Source organism: Pipistrellus kuhlii, unplaced genomic scaffold (genome assembly GCF_014108245.1).
Source record: "Pipistrellus kuhlii isolate mPipKuh1 unplaced genomic scaffold, mPipKuh1.p scaffold_m20_p_11, whole genome shotgun sequence".
Taxonomy (NCBI): Eukaryota; Metazoa; Chordata; class Mammalia; order Chiroptera; family Vespertilionidae; genus Pipistrellus; species Pipistrellus kuhlii.
In genome coordinates this window covers 23,746,581-23,773,756 of record NW_023425416.1, presented here as the reverse complement: position 1 = coordinate 23,773,756, position 27,176 = coordinate 23,746,581, and the positions used below count along the sequence as shown (strand labels likewise).

Genomic DNA, 27,176 nt, shown 5'->3' with positions numbered 1-27,176 from the left:
TGTTGCTAGCAGGGAGGGAAGGGGGGTCCTTCAGCTGTAGCCAAAGAGAGGAGTACATGCGGTTCAGACATGCTGGCCATGGGGGAAACTCAGGATGGAAGCTGATCTCGCTCTTTCTCTTCTCCAGGTGAGTCAAGTGTTGCTCCATCCAGTGCCTGTGTGAGTCTGGCCTGCCATGGCAGCCCCCGCACCTGCAGACTATGGAGCAGGTTGATGTCCTGGGAATGCTGTGCCCGATGGCAGGTATTGTTACTCTATTTGCAGTGGGGTTCCTCCTCCTGGGGAGGGAGTCGTAGGTATCGGTTGGCAAAAAGCAACGCCGTCCTTGTTCAATAGGCTAGCGGAACTAGACTCCCCAAAACACACCTCTTTTACTTGGATGACTGATGGAGTGATTACTTGGACTTGGTGTTTGGTAGACATTTCCCACCAAATGAACAAAATGAGATTGTCATTTCGAGGGAAATAACTGACATTATTTGTTGATAATGATAACATTTGATCTTTCAGGCATAAATTAGAATTTTGAAAACCTCATCTGCCACATCACTTGACAGTTTCCCAGTGTTTAAAGGATTTTTCTGATGAGCTGGGTGATGATATCTGCAAGTGTGATTTTTTTTTTCTCTTACATTGAATAAGGTGTCAACATTGGGAAGATCTGCATAATTCAGATATCTGTTGTTGCAGAACAAATTACTCCAAATGTAGTGATTTAAAGCAGCACACATTTATTATCTCTCCGTCTCTGTGGGTCAAGGATTTGACTCAGGTAGACGGTTCTGACTTAGGGTTTCTCCGGCAGCCGCAGGGAAGATGTCTGTGGAGGCTGCCGCCATCTGAAAGCTTGGCTGCATTCAGCTAGCATGTGTGCGTCCAAGAGGCACGCTCCCATGGCTGCTGGCAGGTGGCTCAGTCCCTCACCACCTGGGTTCTCCACAGGGCTTTCAGTATCCTCGCAACATGGCAGCCAGCTTCCCCCAGAGCAAAGTGACCCGAGAGAGAGAGGGAAAATAAAAGCCTATAACCTACTCTCAGAAGAGACACTGTGTAATTTCCAATACATTCTGTTCATTAGAAGTGAGTCATACTCACAGCCCACATGCAAGGAGAGGGAAAATAAGCTCTGCCTCTTAAAGGGAGAGGTACCAAAGAATGTATGGACATATTCTAGTAGTAACACTTCACTTAGTGATCCAGTGTTTTCCAAATGACCTTCATGAAATGACAGAACCAGGATGCATGGGTAAAAGCTATATTCCAATTCAAAATGGCCAGTGGATTTTTATTGTAACAGCTTGAAAAGTTCGTTGATAATAGTTTTAGATTCTGCATTGCTACTAACCAATAAGAAGCTATCATTTTTTTGTTTTGGTATAGTATCAAAAAAGAGTATCCATACTTATCTGAAAAGGCTATTAAAACACTCCTATCATTTCCAACTACATATCCCTGTGAAGCCAAATTTTTTTCATGTACTTCAACCAAAGCAACATCAGAACCCACTGGAATGCAGAATCAGATATTGAACCAAACAGAGATTTGCAAAAATGTAAAACTAAAGCTCTTCTCACTAATTATTTTTTGCTTTGGAAAATATGTGGTTTGTTTTCTTTTATGTAGGGTGTGTGTGTGTGTGTGTGTGCATGCACATGTGTATTAACAAGTATTATATTTATTATTGGATTTTTAAAATGAATTAAATATTTTTAAATGTTCTGTTTTAATTTCCAATATGGTAATTACTGCTAGATATAACCAATCCTATATAATAAAAGGCTAATATGAAAATAGACCAAACAGCAGAACAACTGGTTGCTATGACATGCACTGACCACCAGGGGGCAGATGCTCAAACAGGATCTGCCCTCTGGTGGTCAGTGTGCTCCCACAATGGGGAGTGCCACTCAGCCAGAGCTGGGCTCACAGGTGGTGAGCACAGGAGTGGTAGCGGGAGCCTCTCCCGCCTCCATGGCAGCGCTAAGGATGTCTGACTGCCAGCTTAGGCCCGCCCCCTGCATGGGCCTAAACTGGCAGTCAGATATCCCCTGAGGGCTCCCAGACTGTGAGAAGGCGCAGAACAGGCTGAGGGGACCTCCCTCCACCCCCAGAGTGCATGAATTTTGTACACTGGGCCTCTAGTATAAACAGAAGTTCTTTGGAATCCTCCATAATATTTAAGAATATAAAGGGGTTTGCAAACCAAAAAATTTAAAAGCCTCTTGTTTAAGCAATCCTGATGGTCCTGTCACCATTGAAATAACATGTTTTGGTATGGGCATGTGGTGCAACTCTGCCAGTGACATACAAAGTGAAGGTGTGGTGTTTTCGGTTTAGGGTATTAAATAGAAAAATATACCTGGGTCTTCAAAGAGATTGATAATGTTCTGTCTCTTAAGCCAGATGATTGATGTTTATTAGCCTTCTTTATCTCTTACATATTAAATTATTTGAGGTGTGAAATATTTTATAAGAAAAAGATTAAAAGAGCATGTGGAAGAAGAGTCCACATCTTCTATGTAAGCATCGTGTCTATTTTGCAGCATATTCATCCAGTATATTGGACCTGAATGTGCATTGTTTGGCTCTAAAGAATTTTGTGCACATTTAATGGCTCTCTGAATCTGTGTCTGCAACATGTTTGTAATCTGAGAGACAGTCTCCACCAGACCTCTACCCACATAGGCAATCTCATCACATTAACAAGACTACCATTTCAATCCATGCAAAGTCCCTCATAAATTTTTACGTTCTCTGCTTCTGGCTTAGTCCCTCTCTTCCCTAGGGTCAGGCAAGATACCAACATCTGTCCTCTGTCACATCACATGCCAAGTTCTCTCATCTAACACCCTCCTAAGCGTAGATGTCTACTGGGCTTGCCAGTTCACTAGTTATGAAAATCGCCTCACTCATAATCGATTTTAGACTTTTTTAAGGAATTTATCTGAGCACCTTCTAACTGGAACCACAGCAGATACAAAGGCAGCCTCACTACACTAAATGTAAACTTCTCCCTTTAAGCTCACCCCCACCCCAGTAGTTCCAGGCCCCTCAGTCTCACTGAAGGACCTGAGGCTAGGTTTCTTGGTTTATCCTACTCCTCCCCTTAATGTAACTTTTTTTCAGAACTTCATAAATTAATTAATAAAATTAGAGAATTACAGAATCCAATTAACAAGTTTGAGAGGCTGCCTGAACAAAATCTGGGTTTTACCACCATGGATGAAGGGGGAATGACTATTGGGTAGGCAGAAAGAAATGTCTGTTATTGTCTATACATATGCATATTTAAAATCTTTTCATGTGCCCCGCCAGCATGGCCAAGGGTGAACCTGAGTGGGGGCGGCTGAAAAGCTTTGAAAAGACAGACAAGAGAATGAAAGCTGGGTCTCACTGAGACGCTGCTTCCCGGATGAAGAGACAGTGCCAGGGACTACATGCCATGTCTTTATTTTGTAGCAGATGCCATGAGGCAAAGTAAGGGTGTCATCGAGATGTTTACAACATTCTCCTGGGTTTTGATCCTACTCAATTACATGCACCTGATCAAGCTTTGTTTACTTGCAGCCTATATCACTCAGGCACCTGGGGCCACGTGTTCGGACCACAGGGTCAAGCTTACAACCACAGCCGTTGGCTATAATTGTATGAGGAGAGCTCTTGCCCTCCAAGCTGGGACTTGCACGTGGCCATGAGAGGACTGTGCCCTCTTGTCAGTCCAAGGCTTGTACTTGTCCAAACACTGTAGCTGCGCCCCACATTTCCACAATAAAATATATTGCTTCTGTGATTAAAAAAGAAAAGAAAGGTAATGAACATGAGGGGAAATGCATATATAAAACTAAGAAATGCAGTCCCACTGTGAGATTTTAAGACAAATATACTGGAAAGGAAGCAGACCCATTTGTTGAAATCCAATTCACTGATCAATGTACCATATTTACTTGTTTCTTTTACCTTATAAAATTTACAGCAAATTCATACTGGATAGAATTCTTTTTTTAAAATATATTGTTTTATTGATTTCAGAGAGGAGGGAAGAGGGAGAGAGAGAGAAACATCAATGATAAGAGAGAATCATTGATCAGTTGCCTCATGCATGCCTCATACTGAGGATTGAGCCTGCAACCCGGCATGGGCCCTGACAGGGAATTGAACCATGACCTCCTAGTTCAAAGGTCAATGCTTAAGCCAGCTAGGCTCATTTAATAGCATTTTAAAGAATATTCAGTCTGTCAGCCCAGATAGTTAGAAGACAAGGGACATCAAGGAAAAAATATTCAAGAGGTATATAAATGATAAAAGTCTAATAATCCAAATATGTAAGTCAATGAAAAAGGCAACCCAATTGAAAAATGGACAAATGCGAACAGGCAATTCACAGAATTAGAAATACAGTTAATCAAAAAACATATGACAAGATTTTCAACATTACTAGTAAGAAAATTACAAGATAAAACAGCAGTAAGATATTTATTTTCACAAAAATATTATCAGCTTACTATAAAAGAGTCATAATGTTGGTGAGGAGGTTTGAGATCAAGTGCTTTCATATAATTTTCTGTTGATGTGAGCATCAATTGGTACAGTGTTTTTGACAGGCAACTGGGCTTTATTTGTCACCATTAAAATGCCTGCGTTCCCTTTGAGGCAGTGGGAGAGTCAAGAACTAGTGGGAGGTGCTAGGGGAATGGATGTGATGCAAGCATGTCAAGCTCAAAGGCTAACACGGGCCAAATAAACAAAATTTAAGCTTATGTGGACCGCAAATAAACAAAAGCTTCAATTTTTATAAAAAGGTAAATTTATTTTAATAGAGACATGCTGAATACAAAGGACTGAAATAAATGAGTAATTGTTAACAAAAAAATAATAGAACATTTTAATAAAAAATACCATTTTTTTCTTGAACATTAACTTTCCAGACAATGAATAACTCCACCAGGTAATAACCATAATGAAAATCAACCTATTTTTCTTGTTCTCCAAAAGCGAAATATTTCCTGTTGCGCACCAAACAAGTCAGTCCAAGGCTAATGACATGGCAATGGGCTGCTAAAATATTCGCTGCTCGTATTAGTGGAGAGAAATGGTGCACCTGTGCGTAAGGTGCCGAAGGGAAACGAATGCAACACAATTATGGCAATCAGTCATTAGCGAACGTTGTAGTTCGTTATTAATAATTATGTATAACAGGATACTGTAAAAATTAAGTTATGAAAATTTTATTAAAACATTTTTTACATACTGTTCTATTGGCTGGGCCACAAAAATAGTCGTTATGGGCCACATGCAGATCACAGGTCGCAAGTTTGACATGCTTAATGTGTAATGGGAGGTCCTGGATCAGAGGAAATATGTTTAATGCGAGGGGCTAAAGCCTGGGGTGTAAAGGGAGGGATCTGTGGGACTGGGAGTGATTTAGGACCAGGATTGATAAAGAAAGTGGGAAAGTGACAAAGGCTTGGAGGAACCAAGAGGTACTTGAAAGGGGAAAATGAAAACAAATGGCAATGGAAGGATTAGAAACGATGGAGAAACTTGTTGGGAAGGACAAGAAGGGAAGGGGTGGGATTGGCCCAGACTGCATAGGTGAAATGGAAACAACTGGTTTTCAGTGAATTGACCCAGAGCCACTGGCAAACAGGACCTGTTAATGCTGAACAAGGCCCCTTTGGAAGGATGAGGTTTGTTAGCAAACAGGAAACAGTAACTTTCATAGAGCTGCTAACTGTGCCTTGCAGAGTTCTTTTTGCTTCCTCTCCTCTTGACTCTGTGTTCACATTGTTTGTTTATAAGAGCAACCTGAGATATTTGAAGACTCCTTAGTCTGAAGCCTCTGATAGTCATTGGTTTGTATCTTTCCCATGTGATCCTAAAATGTAAAATACAGAGACATTTGAACTGTCTCTAGTAGAAACTGTCAGGGAGATGCCCCAAATCCTGGAAGGTCATGAAAGAAGGTTCTCTCTGCAATATAGTGCAGGTATGCATAAGGGGGTGCAGAACCCAGTACTTCCACTTCTCTCTTGGTTTGAGGTAGGCATTCTCTCATGAAGTAGAGGGCCCTATGGCCACTGGCTTTCTCTGTGTTGCATGCTGCTTTCCACACAATGAACCACAAGGCCATCAGCAAGAATCTGCAGAGGGGGGCTTTATGAACTGAATTGTGCCTTCCCCAAATCTAGATGTTTAAATCCTAATCTATAATAATAAAAGTATAATATGCTGATTGATGTTTCTCTCTCATCGATGTTTCTAACTTTTTTTCCCTCTCTCTTCCTGTCTGTAAAAATCAATAAAATATGCCAAAACCGGTTTGGCTCAATGGATAGAGTGTCGGCTTGGGGACTGAAAGGTTCTGGGTTCAATTCCGGTCAAGGGCATGTACCTTGGTTGCGGGCATATCCCCAGAAGGGGGTGTGCAAGAGGCAGCTGATCGATGACTCTCATCGATGTTTCTAACTATCTCTCTCCCTTCCTCTCTGTACAAAATCAATAAAATATATTTTTTAAAAATCAATAAAATATATTTTATTAAAAAACAAAAAACTAGGGGAATGAATAAATGAATTAAATTATTATATTACATGTCTCTTGTATGGGATATGCCTTCCAGATGGACCAGAAGACCAGTCATCTGCCCACTTGCATAGTATTGGAGACATAATGATAAAACCCTCCTCAGTTTCTCTTTCTCCATTCTCTTCATTGGTGGTCACCTTTCCACAAGTAATTTTCCATCCTATATTCTTTGTTTTGTTTGAAATAACAAGTGGTCTTTTTTCTCAATTTTTACAAAGAGGCCCTTACTCTTAGCACTAAAGTATCTCCAAACCACAATATAGGATGGTTATTTCTGGGATTGTCTTTCTAGAAACATGTCCCTACAAATAGAGTCCTATGGGCTATTCTTCTTCTTCTTTTTTTTTTAAAATATATTTTATTGATTTTTTTTACAGAGAGGAAGACAGAGGGATAGAGAGTTAGAAACATCGATGAGAGAGAATCATCAGTCAGCTGCCTCCTGCACACCCCCTACTGGGGATGTGCCCACAATCAAGGTACATGCCCTTGACCAGAATTGAACCTGGGATCTTTCAGTCCGCAGGCTGACACTCTATCCACTGAGCCAAACCAGTTTCAGCCCTATGGACTATTCTTACGCTTTCAGCCCTATGGACTATTCTATTGCTCACCTCTGTCCGTGGCTATACTCCCTAGGCACTGCCCAGGCTATCATTCTCCATACTGCAGTTCTTCAGGGCTAGGTTAGGGATTTGAGTGGGATCATGTAGATTGACGGGTATCAGTTAAACAGAGGATGTTGAGTAAATATTGAATCTGGATGTCCAGGAACTTGAACTCAATTTGTAGAAGTCAAAAGAGTGAAGAAATTAGAAATTAGGGAAGGACTGGAGGCCTGAGTACAAAGGGACCGGAGTCTAAAGACATGACAGGTCTTGCTAAACTGAAAGAACAAAAATAAGAAGGAGACAGCCTCAGACTAGGGAAAGGATGAGGAGGTAAGGGACAGCTTGTTACACTGGAAGATTTTGGGAGCTCTGGGATTCAAAACACTAGCCAAACTCAGACTTAGGTTTGAACATTGCCATTTTCCTTATAGCAGCGTTTTTCAACCGCTGTTCCACAAAAATAGTCGTTATTTTTGTGGAACAGCGGTTGCCTGGTGTGCCGTAGGTGCAGACAAGACAAGAATTTTATAATTTTTCACTATTTTGTTTACTTAATATTTCATAATAAAGTAATTATAAAATACTTTCTTTGTGTTTATTTGATTCCTATTCAAGAGAATTACTTTATATATAGTCAATATAGGCACAGAGTTAAATTTTTTAACATTTTCTAATGGTGGTGTGCCTCGTGATTTTTTTCATGAAACAAGTGTGCCTTTGCCCAAAAAAGGTTGAAAAACACTGCCTTATAGAATCTCCACCTGAATTCCAGTTGATTATTCAGTGTGCCTTCCACATAGTGCTGAATTTTAAGGTCCATGAGGGCATTCTCACTGCTGTATCTTCAACACCGTAATCTAAACACAGTAGAACTCAACAAGTATGTAACGAAATTATCAATAGATGTATGCATGGATATGTAGAGAGCAATGAATGTCCAGATATATGATGGTCCGGTTTACAGTGCCTGCTCCTACTTCTCACAGCAATTTGTGATTCTCTCTGTGATGGTTTCATTTCTCCATCCACCTGCCCCCTCATAGCTATGAAAGCCCTTAGTCATTTGGTTCAAATACCCTAGCTTTGGAGACTAGCTATTTATTAACTAAACCGTTGCACCACTCACTCTTATAGCCTTAAATGAATTTGAGTTAATTCTTAACTGTTTCCTTTCTGTACATGTGTCATTTAATGGCTTGCCTTTATCTGATTTTCTCCAATTTCCTGTGCATTTGTGGTTTTCTACAGGAGCTCTCTACCAGAGGCCTCAAACAGCTGCTCCAAACTAGTGTGGGCACCTACGTTTTCTAGGAAGGCTCTCCTGCTGCTCTGGGTTTCATCAAACTGGTGTCCATCCAAGTATTCCCACCCAATGGTATTTATGCTGGAAGAGGAGGAATGCCCTCCCCAGGGCCAGTTCTTGGAGAAAAGAATTGTTGATCTAGCCAGAGCCCCAGCAAAAGAAAGATTACTCTGCAACAGCTAAAGGTTGGTGACTTATTTCTTTTCCAACTCAGTGAAAGCTGCCCATGTTTGCTTTCTTTCCCGTGAATTTCATTAGTGTATTTTCTCCACATGACCTTTGGAATAAACAGGAAGGAAAGGTGTTAAATCAATAGATAGTTTCATGGGGGACAGAGAGTTTATCCATCATCGATTCCCTATATCTAGCATAGTGCATGACATGTAGATTCTCAATAATTGTTTGATGAAGGAAGGAAAGCAAGGTAGGAGGGAAAGAGAGAAAGGAAGAGACTTAAAGAATTGGCATGAATGGAAAGGATGTGAATGTATTATTCAGAAATAATATGACGATAACAGTTGTGTTTTCAAAGTTAACCAAGTCCATTGTCACTGACACATAGAATCCATAAAACAAATGAAATCACTCTGTAAAATGAAGGGTGTATTTATAAAGGTAAAAGAACAGTAGACAACCAGAATAGCAACAAATATACTCTGGAACTTAGGCATAACGATAAATAACTGGTTATATTTTAGGATAAATTCAAAACTGCGATGGGATAGTCATTTGTTCTGTCTATGCCCAGTTCTCAAAAGCAAATTAAAACAACCAAGAACTTTATTTATGGATAGATGCAAGGTGATCAGGGAGGTGATAGAATTGATGGCAACTGGTCGGTTTGGTATTTAGAAAAGGTTAACTAATACGAAGTGGTGCACTGAGGAAATTTACAAATATCTAGGCTTCCTGCAGTTGAGAAAGATTAACCACATAGTAATTCACCAAACGTTCAAACATATGTAATTACGTGTTAAGGAAGAACATCTTGGTGCAGAAAAATATTAAGGAAATTAGCATCTTCTTAATATTAGTCTTGCAGTTATTTGATATCATAGGGACTACACAATTCAGGCCCAGCCAACTCTAAATGACACATAACATCACAAAAGATATATTCCATGGTGGAGGTAGAGAGGAACAAGTAAGACAGATCGTTTTTATAAAATCAAGATCTCAAAACGAAGGGATAGATTCTTCAGCAACATAACTAATGTTAAGTAATGTCACTATAATCTTATATTATTTTAATTTGTGGCCAATAAAGTGTAGCCTAGGAGGAAATCTAAAAACATATCCAAAGCAAATGCAGAGAAACCCCCCTTTTTCATACCAGTCTTGCAAAGATTGTGTTCATGAGGCAAGTGATTTGTTTTCAAGGATTTGCCTGGGTGGTTTAGATTCTTGCGATCAGGACAATTATATTGTAAATGTGTTGCTAATGTTTAGATGATGTTTAGTTTGGTGCCTAGCAAAAAAATAGAAAGGTACCATCTTAGCTGCTGTGGGTTCTTTGCAAAGTTACAACAAGATGATCCAGGCTTTCTGTGTGGACCTATGAAACGGATTAATGTAAGAATTCAGTGGGTTCCAAACTTCAGTCAGTGTGATCAGTTTTGCCCATCTGTACTGCTAGTTAGCATGCTTTTTAAAAAAAAAAATCAAATTACTATTTTTTACCTTAAATATATTTTAAAAGCAGCCTAATAAATATTTCCATCTGAAATCATCTCTGATAGACATTCTTTGGAAAACACTTCAATTACAATATTAATGATGATGATAAGTCACAACTATTTTAAAACTAATTCTATGCAATAGAGACATGATGGCAGAGAGAACATTAGAATCCTTAGAGATCACGGGCAAGTATTATAAATCATATGCTCAGGTCACAGTTTGCTCTTTGTGGCTTTATTTAAGAAGCTAGTTAATGTTTACATGACATTGAACTTCAAAGTCCCGACAATAAGGAGGAAAATGAGTGGAAGAGAAAAACGGTTTATGTTTTTTGCTTTTCCTTGCTCTGTGGAGAGGCCCCAGAAGTCAGGAGGACACAAGCTCTAGGAAACCCAAGGAGGGTGGTAGGATCTTAGCTTACCAGAATACAATAATTTTTTAATTAAATTATAAAAATGTATTATGCTAAGTTCCCTTACTCACAAGGCAAGTATTCTTGTTAGGGTGTCATTGTGTTTTTAAATTATAGTCTTCTTTCCTTCAGTCTTGTTATAAAAATTTTTTTAATCCTCACCCAAGGGTATGTTTATTGGTTTTTAGAGAGGAAGGGAAGGAAAAAGAAAGAGAAAAACATTGATGTGAGAGAGAAACATTGATCAGTTGCCTCCCATACATGCCCCAATCAGGGATCGAACCTACAGCCTATGGATGTGCCCTGACTGGTAATCAAACTGGCAATCTTTGGTGTATGGGATGATTATCGCGGCACGGTGAAATTCTCTACCTTACTTTTTTGTAGTGATATAGTCTCTGGTCATATTGTGTGCCTTTATTGTGATGCTCTTGGCTTATAGAAGTGAGTGCTATTAATGTAACAAAGAAGGACATTATCTGCAAAACACAATAAACATCCTATTTTTCTCAAGTACTTCTTTCTGATCTCTCTTCTTTTGGGGTTGTTAACTTATTCCTGACTTTTAAAGTTAGGCCCACCTCATGCATGACAATTCAGTAGACAACCAGAATAGCAACAAATATAATGTGGATGGTTTTTCAGATGGGCCCCTAGATCAGACATTCTTCCAGCCTCGCCCCCCACTGAGGATCCAGCCTGTAATTCCATCAAGTGCCCTGACTGGGAGTCAAACCAGCAATCTTTCGGTGCACAGGACAATGCCCAGCTAACTGAGCCATACCGGCCAGGGCAAGGCAGGATGAGATTTAGAAAGCTAACTTCCTCCTCCCTCAAGAAGGGGAAAGAAAACTCTTTACTTTGTAAGTGTGGTCTGCATGTAGTGACCTTCCAAAGAGCACAGTGTGGGAAGGGGGTGGGGAGTAACTGTACAGGGGAGAGACCTGACAGACAGGACTCAACCAGATGACCAACATCAACATCAACTGTGATAACTCATGTTAATAGCACATACCTCGATATGATATGATGAAAATGGCACCTGACCTCTATGTGCTTCCTCTTGACGACCTATAACTCCAGTCTGATAATAAGAAAAACATCAGAAAAATCCAAACTGAATGAAATTCTTTAAAACTTGACCAGCACTCTTTAAAACTGGAAAGATCATAAAAAACAAAGAAAATGTGAGAAACTATCCCAGCCCAGAGACACCTAAGGAGACTTGACAATCAAATGTAATGTGGTGTCCTGGGTGCTTTCCTAGAACAACAGAAGGACTTTGCTTAAAAACTAAGGAAATCTGAACAATGTATAGACGTTATTTAATAATGCATCAAAATTAGTGTACTAGTTATGATGAAGGTAACACACTAAGGTAAGGTGTTAAGAATAGGGGAAACTTAGGTGTTGGATATATGGGAATTCTCTGTACTGTCTTTTCTACTTTTCTCTATACCTAAACTATTTTAAAATTAAAAGACATTTTTTTAAAAACCAAAACGAAGTAACAGAGAAACCCATGGTTGGAGAACCATGGTTGACTCCCAACATTTCCTAAAAATCCTAGGGAAACTTCATATAATCACATCCAGAACTAAGTTGTGTCTCTCATGGCTGTAAATCCAAGATTAACGGGGAGGGACAGATTCTAGTTTACAATCTGGTGCTTGAAGCTACTTCAGGAAGGGAAACCCAGAAGGAGAGGCAGGGATGAGATGTACAGGGTGGGACAAAGTAGTTTACATTTGTTCACATAGAAAATAATGCAGTAATTAGTAAATAATAACACAATAGTAAACTCTGTGTTCTGAGTAATCACAACTGTAAACCTACCCTTGTCCCACACTGTACTCATTCTTTCATTCATACACCCTGCTCCGAAACAGTGATACGCTCTCCCAGTTCAACAATCCCAGTCTACGTCATGGACTTCTCCGAGTCTGTCCATCCTTATAGGTAGTGTTTCTTATTCACTTTCATACCACCCTACAGCTTTCTGCTTGTGGCTTTACCCACCACTTACTTGCCAATAATTCTCTGATATGTAAATAGATCCACTTGTCTAAAGACATCCCAGCCGAAACCGGTTTGGCTCAATGGATAGAGCGTCTGCTTGGGGACTGAAGAGTCCCGGGTTCGATTCCGGTCAAGGGAATGTACTTTGGTTGCGGGCATATCCCCAGTAGGGGGTGTGCAAGAGGCAGCTGATCGATGACTCTCTCTCATCGATGTTTCTAGCTCTATATCTCTCTCCCTTCCTCTCTGTACAAAATCAATAAAATATATATTTTTTAAAAAAATAAAGACATCCCAGCCCTGGCCGGTTTCGCTCAGTGATTAGAGCCTCAGTCCTCAGACCAAATGGTCTCGAGTTTGGTTCCTGGTCAAGGGCATGCATGTACTTCAGTTGCAGATTCAATCCCTGGTCCTGGTTGGGCTGCAAGCAAGAAGCAACCAAATAATGTCTGTCTGTCTGTCTCTCTCTCTTTCTCTTCCCCTCCTCTCTCCCTCTCACTCTTTCTAAAAATCAATGGAAAAAAATATCCTCAGATGAGGATAAAAATAAAAATAAAAATAAAAATAGAGATATCCCTAATTGGATATCCCATGTACACAACATACAGTGGCACTTATTGCTTTCAGAGAGGAAGGAGAGGGAGAGAGAGAGACACGTCAGTGATGAGAGAGAACCACGGATTTGCTGTCTGCTGTTCACCACTTTCTGGGGACTGAGCCCGCAGCTCAGACGTGTGCTCTGATCAGGGACAGGTCGACGCTCAACCACTGAGCCACACCGGTCGGACCCACTGCTCTTCTTTCAGTCCCTCTCTTTATGAATGATGACACCACCCCATCAGCTCAGGAGCTCACCCGCAAACCCCCTCCACTACCAAACTGTCCAGCTTCTTCCTTCATGTTTTTCAGGGCTGAGCTCTTCTCTCCATCCTCGGGTCTTAGTTCAGCTTCTTACCTGTCTCGTTCCAGAGACAGCTTCATCCCCTAGCTGGACTCCCACCTCCAGCCCCATCTACCCCAACTCTGCCCAAGCAGGGGTCACAGATCTGTCCATGCTGCTCCCCTGCTGACAGTCCTCCAAGATTCTTCCTCTCACCCCTGGAGTAAAGCCAGCCTTGTCAGCGTAGCACACAAAACCCTTCATGAATAGCTCTCTCTTGTCATTCTCACCTCATTTCCTGCCATGTTCCCATACTCACCTCCTGCTTCTTTCCCACTACTGGGAATTAATTCCCTTTCCCATTTCTGCCTCCTACTTAGTCTTCAGTATTCAACCCAAACTCTCTTTGGGCACTGTCTCTGAGCATTCAAGCCTGAATCACACGCCCTCCAGAGAGCTTCTCTTACTGACGTCATAGGCATCCCCCTCCCTCATTCTCCCTTCCACGTTCCCTAACCTCCCTCCACTATTAACTCTGGCATTCATTCATTCATTCATTCATTAAGTCATTGCTAGTCTAACTACAAAAAATACAACAATGAACAACAACAACAACAAAAATTCCTGCCTTCTAGGAATTTTCACTCTTTGATTTTCCTTTCTCTTCTTTAGGAGCTCTTTGTAGGCAGGAAATGTTCCCTGATGCATATTAAGTGCTTCTCATTGTATCTTGCACATAGTTGGTATTTGAAAAATACAGAGGAATATGTAAATGAGGGCCCCTAGTTTTGTTCCTTCCATCCTTCATGATCAGAGTTAGAGAAATGCTTTCAACTTCTGAGGAAAAATAACTTTCATACGCTCTCCATCCCCTCCCCAAGTGCTCCTTCCGACTCGGCTGGTTTGATTCCCTCTGGGCAGCACAGCTTTAGTGGCTTGTCTGCATGTCTTCCTCTGAGGGACTCCACTTGCCTCTGGAGGGAGCAACTGGCACAATCAAATATTATAAGTGCTGATTGTTGTTGTTGTTTTTATTTTAAGAGTCAAGCTCTAACCTTAGTCGGTTTGGCTTAGTGGATAGAGAGTCGATCTGCAGACCAAAGGGTCCCGGGTTCAATTCCAGTCAAAGGCACTCACCTGGTTGCAGGCTCCTGCCCTGCCTGGGCCCTGGTTGGGGCTCGTGCAGGAGGCAACCAATCGATGTGTTTTTCTCACAGGAGCGTTTCTCTCTGTTTTTCCCTCTCTCTTCCATTCTCCCTAAAAATCAATGGAAAAATATCCTCGGGTGAGGATTAAAAAAAAAAAGAATCAAGCTTTAGATGAAGCACAAATACCTATATTTCTAGAACAGAACATAGAAGTTGTAAACCTTGGTGCCATGTAGCAGGGAAGGTAAAGAGGCCAGCGGTTAGGGACAGGACAGGGTGGAGGAGAGCAGAAGTGCAAGAACGTGCAAAGCGGGTTAATTTCTTCATCTACAAAGTTGAGGTTCACGTGATGCTACGTAAATGGATGCACCGAGAACTAGAAAATTATACTTAAACTCTTGTTTTTCCATTGGACTGCCTTTGGCGCTGTTTGAACTTTTTAAAAACCAAGTATACATTATGGTACTAATAAGTTTTGGAAAACTAATTGGCACAAAAAACCAGTGAAGGCGAGATGGAGTGTTCGTTGTGGAAGAGGACCTCAGTCACCAGGAAGTTGGTTTAAGAGTTTCCTCCTGAGTGTGGGACCGGCGCCGGGTGAGTCCAGTGCTGACAGCAGCTGGTGACATCAGAGAGGTCTCAACTTCCCCACAGTGCTGAGTCACTGGCTGAACTGTGGTTGACACGCTCTCCTGACTGTAAGGCCACCACAGGTGCTCCCTCCCCGGGGCCCCCAGAGCCTCAGGAACAGGCTCCTGCGAATTCAGAGGGAGGTGCTGGGAAGTCCAGTGCGGCCTCCTGGAAGGCCTTCCTCTGCTGATAGAGGATGTACGGGCAGCTCTCTTCTTTCCGCTTTGTCCCCTTTTCTGATGATGTCATTCTCATCTGCCCTGCAGAGCTCTTAGACAGAACACAGTGTATGGGGCCGGAGGACTGGGACAAGAGGGTGGCCGTTCACCATCTCGTCCATGAGCCTTGTGTAGGACATTTAGACTTTTGATGCCTTATTCCCACCCCCAACGTGCCCTCTTCATGTTTCTGGATTATGGGGAGAGAGAGAGAGAAAGAGAGAGAGAGAGAGAGAGAGAGAGAGAGAGAGAGAGAGAGAGAGAGCGCTGACCAACCCAAATGTGTCACCATCAAATTGCATCTGGTGAGGGAACATCTTATACCGTATTCCCACGGAAGTTTGTAGCATCCGGGCTTCCTTCGGGGCAAGCCTGATAGAGTGCAGCCCCCACTTTCCCAGTTCAGCAACAATGCTCATGCCTGCTTCAGGGATGACTGTGTGCACCTGCATGTGTGCTCCGCTGTGATGGTTTGGGCTGTTTTTCTTTGAATTCTTTGGCTCTAAGTGTGTTGTAGCTGGCTCAGGCTGGGGCTGGGAGAGAGTTTCGGTGTTTCCCTTTCCCCAGTTTGAACAGAAGGAAACAGACCTGAGAAGCACGGGTCACAGACTGTTCTCACTGCCGCTAGTGACCAGGTGTTCCCGTTAGAGAGGATTCTTCTGGGAAGGCTTGTGAGTCAGGACGCCCGGACTCCTCTAACGGGAGGCTTCAAATGAGTCAGCTTGCTCTGCGATGCCTGAAGAATAAGGGGAAGATGATGAGCTTGCCTTCACCAGTCCAGAAGGCTTGTTACCCGTTTGTGGGGAGAGTCAGCAATGGGGAAATGTGTCATCACCGTTGACCCTTTGTCTTTCAAACACCACATCTGAGCAGCTTGATGTCTGATATTGGTCTTATCTTGTTTTCCTTTTTCCTAATGTGTTTTCCCTCCTCAGTTGAATCATGCGGGGCTCTTGCTGGTCTCCCAGATGAGTTGGATTTTCCTAACCTGTCATTCAAAATATGGCCCCTTCTCATCTTCCCAGTTGGAATGGCCTCTTATCTGACCTAATTCACAAGCTAATTGGTCCCTTTTTCACCCTTATTGCTGCTTCTCCTCCTGTCTGGATGTACCCATTGCCCCCATCCCTCGGTTTACTTTCTCTTTTTATGTAAATCTGTTGAAATCCTACTGTAGCCCTACTAGCTCTGTGGAGCTCCCAACTGCTCTAGCCCTGGCCACTCTCCCATCTCTGAGCCTGGAGGCCTAACTGTACTTGTGGCTGCCTTGTGACTGGGCACAGGCTGTTTGCGGGCCACTGGCATCTTATCTACCCTTCCTCTCCTTTGTGTTGGGGACATGTCTTTCATTTCACTGTGTTTCCAGAGCATTTCCAGAGCTTAAGATGTCAGCATGTCTATGACATGTGCTGGGTGCCCCTGGGAATTTGTGAGACGGGATGAAAGGATCTGGCACCCTGAGCAGTGCACCAAATGTTTGTTCCCAGAGCACCTGGGTTCTATTGTAGAAAAAGCTTTGGCTGAGAGTGGGGGGAGGGGTGCAGAGAGAAAAACCCAGAGGTTTCAAGTAACATTAATTAGTTAAAAAGAGAGAGAGAGAGAGAGAGAGAGAGAGAGAGAGAGAGAGAGAGAGAGAGAGAGAGAGATTCTGTGCTGAAAATTCAAAAACCATGGGGGATGAGAAATTCATGCTAGCCATTAAAGAGTGTGCAGGTAGCACTGAAAAGCCATCATAAAAGGAAGTATTTGGCCCAAGGAGTTGGCATTATAATAGTACCAAGAAAAAATATCTGTCTCATAGAATGGAACTTGCCCAAGACCATCTAAATTCTAGAAATTTTCATTTTAGGTGACAAGTGACTGAAGCTTCACAGTGAACCATCCAAGTGGTTAGAAGACCTGTCTCTTCAGTACAGGCCTTCACAGGCCTTTGAATCTCCAGGGAACAGTGTGAGGCATGTAGGGAACAGTGTGAAGTCCAGGCCTCATACTGCTCGCTCCAGTAAAACCATATTTGTATGCAGGAGACAGAATCCAAGGCCAACCAGCACCATAACCAGAGGGTGAGGTGGTATATGGACTTAGGTAAAGGAGACCTAGGACAGCGAGTGAGGTGCACCCAGGCATAGCACACTGGGTGGGAGAGCCGCTCAGCAGGCTGATGGCTCCCTGCATTCCTGCCTCTCTCTGCCTGTCTCTGCTTGTCATTCATCCACCTCTGTGTGCTTATGGTGACCACCAGCACAGAGACTACACGTCCTCCTGACTGCAGAGCTTGCTGCCATCTGATCACCTCTCAGATCTCATTTGAGGGCAAAGTGGTTCACTTCCTGCCCAATCAGCGGAGAGGGCAGAGTTGCCCAAGGTCAAGAAGCACAAATGGGGCAGGCCAGCAGCAGGAGCTGAAGGTTGGGAGCCCTGGTTGTCCAGCACAAGAGAAGTGCGATGGGAAAACTATGCTTACAGTGGCAGTGGTCCCTTGACTGGCATTTCCACAGACACAGACACTGGTACTGCAATTTGCTTGGGTTTTGAGCACCTCTACTGGGCAAGTACAGTGACATCTCAGCCAATATTTTCACTACCAGATTTCACCAACAATTGTAAGGCTCTTCCTCCAAGACTTCATCTCCTCCTCACGGTATGGACTTTGCAGCATAGGATGGGGCCTGCTGGCTAGTTATTCTGCTTTGGCAACATAAAAAGTCAGAAAATATGAGGCCTCATCCAAACTTGCATCTTTACATAAAGGGTAATGACTCTTGACCATGATTGGAGAAACAGTCCCATGTTCTCATGCAAGAACTACTGATAATGATAATAATACTCCTCAGTGTCTGGCATTCAGGTTTATTGTGACAACAAAATGATTTAACATTTGCAAAGTGTTAAGAGCAGTGCCTGATACTAAATAAGTGCCATATGAGTGTTAATTATTAAAGTAACAATAATTTTTGAAATCCCATGGCAGTTACACTCTATTCCTACACCTTTCATTCAAATGAAATCAGCTTCTTCAAGATGTGTGTGAAATCTTGGATGGAATCAGCTGGAGAATAGAATAAGAAGCAGCATGAATGTTCCTGTGATGAGTTTACAATGAACTGCCCAGGAGCACAGACCACCCACAAAATGTGAGCCACATCTGCTGTCCCAGATGGCAGGATGCCCCGGCTGGGCTGGAAGAGATAGGAACAGCCCCCACAGGCATAAGCCTTCCACAGTGGTCACCCCCTGCACAATTAACATTCTCTCCAGAACACAGCCGTGGCCTCAGCTCCCTTCCCAGAGAGGTCTCTGCTGAACTCTGTCATATGCTGTCTCTGTCAGTCTTTGTCAACCACATTACTCACGTTGTTTCATCATAACTATTATCAATATTTAACATCGTCTGAGCCCTGGCCAGTTTGGCTCAGCAGATAGAGCATCAGCCTGCAGACCGAAGAGTCCTGGATTCAATTCCAGTCAAGGGCATGTACCTCAGTTGCAGTCTTGATCCCTGGCCCTGGCTAGGGCACATTCTATGTGTCTCTCTCACATCATGTTTTTCTCTGTGTGTCTCTTCCCCTCCCTTACACTCTCTAAAAAAAAAAATCAATGGGGAAAAATATCCTCAGATGATTAACAACAACAAAAAATTTTAAATCATCTGATTACATGTATCTATTTATGATGTCTTCGCCAATAGAATGTAAGCATATCTGTCCCATTCTCTGTGTCCCAACACCTGTCACAGTGCTGACACTTAGCAGATGCTCCGTAGATATTTGTTGAATGCCTATACCACAATCGTGTCAGAGAGTATGGAATTGAAAGCGCACATAGAACACATTCTTCTGTTTTGCCTGTTATCACCATTCTGTCTCTCATTACTGGGTGCTAAAAGCTGCTTCCCAAGGGCTGGGGGTCTGAAGGCAGACGGTCCTGTGTGCCAACAGCTAACCACTGGAGAAGGGCCCGCCCAACTTTCTCTGGAAGGCTCTCAGCTTTTGCCTGACTACTGCTCCATGGGAGCTATGCCTTAAAGTCCTAGCTAAGTACACAGTTGCTGGATGGTGCCTGGACAGCCCTTATTATCAAAGGTTTTGCATGTTCCTGAAAAGAGGCATAAAACCCAGGCCACTTGTTCTTCCTGGCCAGAGCACCTGCCATGCTCTTCAGCTCACTTCTCTAGCTCGTTCGTTACAAAATTTTATATGTCCAGATGGAACATGGGCTGGCATCTCAGCAGTCAAATCAAAGACAGGAATTTCTTAATTAGGGATCACAGATGAGTTTATAAGTACAACCAAGCCAAGTTTTTGTTGCTGGGCCTGGGATGCTACCTTGTGGAGTGGGACTTCGTCTCATGCTCGTCTCTGGGGAAATAAATGCCAGCAGCCTGGCAGTCAACTACTGCCAGCAAGCATTCCTACACATTCACTGGGGTGAGATGCCCCATCTGGGGACTGCTAGTTAGGGGAGAGTAAATTGCTTCACTTACTTTACTTTAAAGGTGGTGTTTTGGTATCATCTTGTTTGGGCAGTTTTAAAAATTGGTTACTTGCAGAAGAAATACATTCTCTTTGAAAAAGTGTGTTTCAGATAAAGCTGAAGCCTTCTTTGATATCTGCTTCCAGTTTAAATAACCTCCTCACTTTTCTGAGGAAATGAGTGTCACTGGTTAGTTTCTATCGTTCCAGACCTTTTCCTGTATGTTTCCATACACATATAGAAACCTGTATACAAAACAAGACTAGTGGAGCATTCTCTGTGTGTGTGTGTTTGTACTATGTGTTTCGTCTCAACCTGAGCTTTGTCGCAGCAGCACCATATTTTACTGTGTCAGTGAGTCTCCTGGTGAGAGCTGCAAAGGAAATCGCTACCCTGGATGAGGTGTCCCTATGGTCTAGTCACAGGACAGGATTAGACAAAAGCTGAGGTCATTTTGAATCATTGCCTCTAATCATGCTGCTGTCCCCGGGACAAAGCGGTGCCTTGACTTGAATCTGAAGTAGCATCTCTAAGCTCGGGTATTCCAACTGCGGTATACATCCAGCTCTGCATCTCCTGCACCAAAACGGGTTAATTTCCTGCCCTAGCCTCTCATGTGCCGCTTTCTGTCAATAGCTTCTGGCTCTCTGAGTGCAGGTTTGATGATCATCTTTGTCCCTTAACCAAATAATGCCTAAAGAGGAATGTTTGCTTCCATGGTTAATTATTTGTCTCTGAAGTGAGCGCCTAATCTCGGGCATTTTCATCCCATCTCTAAGCCTCAACAGCAGTCTTTCCCAGTAGGTATTACTAGCTCATTTTTATAGATGAGAAAACTGAGACAGAGAGAGATTATGTGATTTATCTAAGTCTGTTTAGTTAGTAAGTGGAGAGCCAGGGCACAAACCCTGAGCTTGATCTCAGATGATTAATAATGATCCATCAATTAATTTATTTATTCAATAGTATTAATGAATCTGTATAACGTGCTGGAAATGGTACTCAGCATTAGGAATAGAGCAGTAAACAAAGTAATAAACAAACTTGAGATCTCTGTCCTCATAGAGCTTACATCCAAGTGAGGGAGATAATTAAGAAGTAAACAAACACATACTGTAATGTAGGGACTGTTAAGTACCATGAATGAACATAAAGCAAAATTAGAAAATAGTGAGCTGCAGAGGGGGCTTCTTAGAAAGAGTGCTGATAAGGCCTCCCTGAGGAGGAGACCTGAATAAATCAAGAGAGTGAGCCATGCTGCAGTCTCAAGAGAGCCATGTTGCACGCAGAGGGCAGTAGGTGCAAAGGCCCTGAGGTAGGGCCTGCTGGACATGTTCAAGGAACATAAGAAGCTGGTAACACCAGAATGGAGTTGGCAAGGCAGAGAGGTGGAGGGGAATCAGAGAGGAAACTGAGCCCTGGTCACTTGAGCTTTCTAGACCATGGTTAGGACTTTGGATTGATTCTGACTGTGATGGGAAGTCTCTGAGAGTTTTGAACAGGAGAGTATGATCTGGCTTCAGATTTTTGAGAATCATCTTGGCTCCTGTGTGAAGAAAAGATTGTAGGTGGAGTAGACTAGATTCGGGGACATAAGTTAGGAAGCCACCCTAGGGATCCAGGGAAGAGAAGATAGCGTCATGGGCCAGAGTGGTCAACTGTAAGTGTGGTTGGATTTGAGATGTTTTGAAGGTAGAACTGGTAAGCCTATATATATATATATATATATATATATATATATATATATATATATATATATATTATTGATTTTGTACAGAGAGGAAGGGAGAGAGATAGAAAGTTAGAAACATCGATGAGAGAGAGTCATCGATCAGCTGCCTCTTGCACACCCCCTACTGGGGATATGCCCGCAACCAAGGTACATGCCCTTGACCGGAATCGAACCTAGGACCCTTCAGTCCCCAAGCCGACGCTCTATCCATTGAGCCAAACCGGTTTCGGCTGGTAAGGCTTTTTGATAAATTATAACCTTGAAGGAGGAAGAATGACTACTACGTTTTTGCCTGAGCATCTCATCGGAGGAGATACCATCTACTGAAATGAGAAAGCCTGGTCTGGGGTGGGGAGTGTGGGAGCAAGTTTGGGGAGGTGGAGAAGCAAGAGTTCTATTTTCGACACATTAAGATGTAAGGGATGAGGGAGACCTGCAGATTGAAGTGCTAAGATGGCAGTGAGACCATTTGGAAAAGAGTCCAGGCTAGAGAGCTAAGTTTAGGAGTCATCAACATATTTACAGGTATGGAACTTAATGAGCTTAATGGGGACTGAATAGAACTATTAATTTAGTTTATTGCCTACTGTGTGTAGGTCACAGTGTTTTGTACTGGGAACGTAGCAGCAAGAAAAACAAACATGTTGATTATTCATAGTAGCTTGTCCCTTAGCCCAGCATGCCACCAGGGGTGGTCTTGACTTTTGTTATTATTAAACTTATTAAATGTTAGAGTAAAAACAAGCTTAGAGATGATCAAGCAGAAACTCCAAAACCTCTCTTCAATTTACAGCTGAGGAAACTTGGGCCCGGAAAGGTCAGGTGATTTATTATTACTTAAAACATTTAAAATATAGTTCAAAACCACTTACATGGCTCTCACAGTAAGTCCAAAGCACAAAATCTATTTACACATTTCATTTACCTTAGGACCCTAAGTGTACTTGTATTCTAGCAATAGCAGTAAAGGAGACCTCAAACTGTGGTCAGCTTTAGCCATGCATTAGTTTTCCATTGCTGCTGTAATAAATCACCATGAAGATGGTGGCTTAAAACACACATTTATTATCTTATAGTTCTATGGGTCATAAGTCTGACATGGGTCCCACTGGGCTAACGTCAGGGAGTCTGCACAGCTGTGTGTATACTTCTGGAAGCTCTAGGGGAGAATCCGGTTCCCTACCCACCCAGATTTTAGAAGCTGTCCCCATTCCTTGGCTCATGGCTCTCTTCCTTCATCTTCAAAGCCAGCGATGTTGTGTCCCTGTGGTCCTTCTTCCATAGTTACATCTCCCTCTCACTGACCACAGCTGGGAAAGGGCCTCTGCTTTTAAGGACTCCAGTGATTACACTGTGCTCCCTCAGATCTCCTAGGATAATCCCCCATCTCAAGGTTCATGACCTTAATGATGTCTTCAAAGCCTCCTTTTCCAGGTAAAGTGACATATTCACAGGTTCTTGGTATTAGGATGTGGACATCTCCAGGGAGCCATTATTCTGCCTACCACAGCTGATTTTGCCAATCCTAGGGAAGAAATCAAGGTAATTTCCCATCATCTCAAGAGGATAGGCAGACCTGATGTATTTCTAGACCCTTCTTGTAATCGTGGACCTAGTATTTACTGTATATTGTCAAGAGTAAGCAACCTCCTGTAGATGTGCTACTGAGGACTTTTGCAAAAGAAAGAAACTGGATAAAACTGTGTTTGGCTGAGTTGAAAAGATGAAGCTCCACTCTGGATAGATGGATGTCTGGCCCTGAAAAAAGCTCTGATAGTTTCCATGGGGAAGAAAGATGAATGTTCTTAGGATGGCAGGACATCAAAAAAGGCTTTGGGGAGGTTGGTAGGGTCAGTCCTGGGGACACAGGTATGGAGTGATAACAGGGCTGCCTGTGGGTGAATGTATGGGCCTTGGCAGCTGATATTGGATTATGTGTGGGAAAAGGTGAACTCTGGCGCAGGGGGGATGCAGGGATGTGAGCATTAAGGAATGATGGAGTTCTGCTTGAGCTGTATGTAGCCCATGTTGTCCTGTGTATCTAAAATGAAGCAGACATCATGCTGCAGGCTAGATTTTTCTTTTCCCTACCCCTTCCATCTGCATTTGACATTCACAGGGCGTCTGTTAATTCAACTTTGACCCTATTTCATGTGCATAATTATCCTGGCCTTATTATGCAAGGACAGTGTTCTCTCATTTCGTCCCTGCGTTCCATCTCTGAGCTTCCCTGCACTGGCATATTACTTTTCCCTGAACTTAGAAGAGCTGTAAAATGTGAGGTGTGTGAGTGTGTGCTGGGGTGAAGAAGTGGGAGAGTGGACCTCTCTCAAGGGCCCAGCCATAGTGCCTAATGAACAATAGGTTTCCAATGTTAGTTTCCTTCTGAGGCCCTGCCCTCACCCATTCTGGCAGCTTAGCTTTCCCCCATCCCTGGCCCACTAATTATGGTGGCAACTAAAAACAGCCCCAAGGGGAGTTGCCAAGGGCTCCTGGGGGCAAGATCATTCCTACTAAGCACTTCTGTTCAGAGCATGTGAGTGGAAGGCAATGCCAGTCCTCACTTTCTGGCTTACTGAGGGCGCCGTGTGGGAGGACAACTTACTGAAGACAACTCCCAACTGGGAGCCATTGCTCTAAATAGCGACTGTGATCTCTTACTAGTTAACACAATCACCCCCAAAATTTCTGCTACTCATGTTTGGCTACGCTGCTGTACCCAAGTGGGGCTCACCTCCAGAGGATCTTTTAAAAAATACTGACACCTGGGCCTCACCCTAGATAATCTGATTGAACTGCTTGGAGCAACTATTTTCATGTTCCTGGTGACCAGTTAGCAGGAGACTTCCTTTGTGAATAGTGTTAAGGCTGGGGTGAGGGTGAGGGTAGCAGCATTGAAATAAACGCTTCCCTTTGAGTGGCCAAGTTTTTCATTAGCTCCTTCCTTTAATTTATTCTACTCTTTCTTCTCTCTTCCCTTCTACCCATTTTTATTATAATTATTTGGAATTCATTGTACAGGTCCCTTTTGTGCATCCAAGCTATTATTTCATTGCAACAAAAGGTGAATGAAAAGGCAGCACAATCTACAGCTTCTTTAATGTCTTTGTTTCCTTTTGGCTTTAAGTCTAGCCGAGGGAGGGAAAGTTGGGGGTGAGATGCTCGACTCAGAGTAAATAGGAAATGAGTCAGTGTCCAGCTGGGCTCAGCCTGGGCCACTCCATGTAGCCAGCCAGCTGACTTTCTAAAAAGCACAGGTTGAAGACATTTCTCAAACTCTCCAGGTTTCCTTTATGACTTTATGCTCAAATCTGAGGGAGACCAAGACTCAAGACTTCTCCATGTACCCCGTATATTTCCGAGTCCCTGAAAGAGGGCACTGTCTACTGTGACGGTTCTATTCTGCCATCTGCCTGGAGGAAAGGAGTGTGGGAAAACAGCCAGCTCAGTACTTCCAACAGTCTCATTTATAAAGGAGGAATCAAAGATTCTTCTTCTTATTTGTGGAAAGTTTTCAGAGTATTATTATTTTATAGTCTCATGAAGTTTACCAAAGAATCTTAAGTGTAGGTGATATTGGTTTTAAAAGCCATACAGGCACTTGCTGGTTTGGCTCAGTGGATAGAGCGTTGGCCTGCGGACTGAAGGGTCCCGGGTTCAGTTCCAGTCAAGGGCACATGCTCAGGTTCTGGGTGGGGGGTAGGCAGGAGGCAGCTGATCAATGAGTCTCTCTCATCATTGATGTTTTTATCTTTCTCCCCCTCTCCCTTCCTCTCTGAAATAAATATAAATAAATAAATAAATAAATAAATAACACTTTTTTTTTTTTTTAAGAGCCATATAGTCTGTGAGTTCCATATGGGTGGGCACTTATGGGAACTATAGTTTTGCATCTTAGACTACATGCCTGCCCCTAGTGTAGGATTAGAGATAAAATGAGAGGAGGAAAAGTTGCCATATCCAAAGGTGTCTGGTTGATGTGTTTCCTGAGTTAAAAATATATATAAATAAACTGTCATTTAATTGATAGATATATTAGCAATAGTCTATGTGGGGTAGCCAGTTAGACAAACATGAGCAGAGCTAGTACGATGGGCCAGTACAGAAAGTCACCAGGACAGAAAGCTCCAGGTGCCTAGCAACAGGCAAAACTGGGAAAACAAGGCCCTTGCCCCAGGTTTACCCTCCACCCTCCACTCCCCAGCACATCGCTGGGTCATTCGGTTTAGACTCCCTGACCTTTCATCTCTCTGATCATGCAGTTCAGACCCTCCCCTAACCTTTCCTCCCCTGGCATGCTGCTAGCCATGTGGGTTAGGCCCCCTTAGAGGGGAACAAATGAGAGGGCTGGGGAGTAGCCATTAGGCATTAAACCCCTAGACAGGGGTCTTCAAACTTCTCTCATTATGAGAATCACCTGGTGGAGTTGTTAAAACACAGATTCCCGGATCCCAACTATAAGAAGTGCTATCAGGAATCTGTGTTTTAACACCTCCACCAGGTGATTCTCATAATGAGAGAAGTTTGAAGACCCCTGCCTAGGACAAGGAGGTTCTAACCCTCATCAAATACATCTAGGCCTCAGTTGTGTTTCAGTTCTAGGCCCAGAAAAGTAGCAAAACTAGGCAAGCGATGCCATGCCTAATGTCAGGGCCAACCCCATTAACAGTGACCTCTTGCCCTGGCGCTGGCCAAGTGGAGACCAGAACCCTGAAAGGTCACACCTGGAAAGCTGCGTGGGGCCCTCCCCTGAGACCTCCACATAAATACCTTTAGGCTCTCCCTTCCGGGAGCATGCCCATGCCTTTCCCTATCCTTCCCCCCTCTCCCCAGGAATGTTTTTTTTTTTTTGCCTCTCTCTTTTCCTCAGCTCCAGGAGCCCTTCTTTTAACTCTGTAACTTGTTTCCTAAGCCCTTTTATCCTACAGCTTACTTCTTCTACCTCTCTGACTTTCTAAATAAACTTTCTCTTATAACATCTAGTGCTGTTTTCATTTTGCTGCCAACATACGGCTCATTTGAACCAAATCTTAGTCCATTAAGATAGTCCTGCCTCGCCCTTGGCTCAGTGGCTAGAGCATTAGCCTATGGACTGAAGAGTCCCAGGTTTAATTCCAGCCAAGGGTACATGCCTGGGTTGCGGGCTTGATCTCCAGTGGGGGGCGTGCAGGAAGCAGCCGATCAGTGATTCTCTCTCATCATTGATGTTTCTATCTCTCTCTCATTCTCTCTTCCTCTTGAAATCAATAAAGATATATGTGTATGTGTGTGTGTGTGTGTGTGTGTGTGTGTTTGTTTTTTTAAAGATAGTCCTGCTTCAACTGACCAAGCCTATGGCTCCAATTTAATTTGAGTACATACAGAGCTGCAGAAGTAAATGTACATATACTTATAATTAGACATCCACATTTGTCATCTATCTTAAAGAATATTCATACTGTGTAGAATATTACGTATATGCTGTTCAGGTAGTGGGCTTATTTGC

General features: G+C 42.9%; 1 protein-coding gene across 2 annotated transcripts in view; it reads left to right on the top strand.

Annotated features, from left to right (window-relative positions):
* The first annotated feature begins 100 nt into the window (after nt 1-100).
* The window catches only part of ZBTB38 (zinc finger and BTB domain containing 38), a 121,407-nt gene continuing 94,331 nt past the window's right edge, over nt 101-27,176 (top strand). For both annotated transcript variants that reach the window (XM_036431274.2, XM_045579226.1), the window contains exons 1-2: nt 101-243; nt 8,445-8,684. The gene's annotated coding sequence lies outside the window, so the exon portion shown is untranslated. The remainder of the gene's footprint in view (nt 244-8,444; nt 8,685-27,176) is intronic.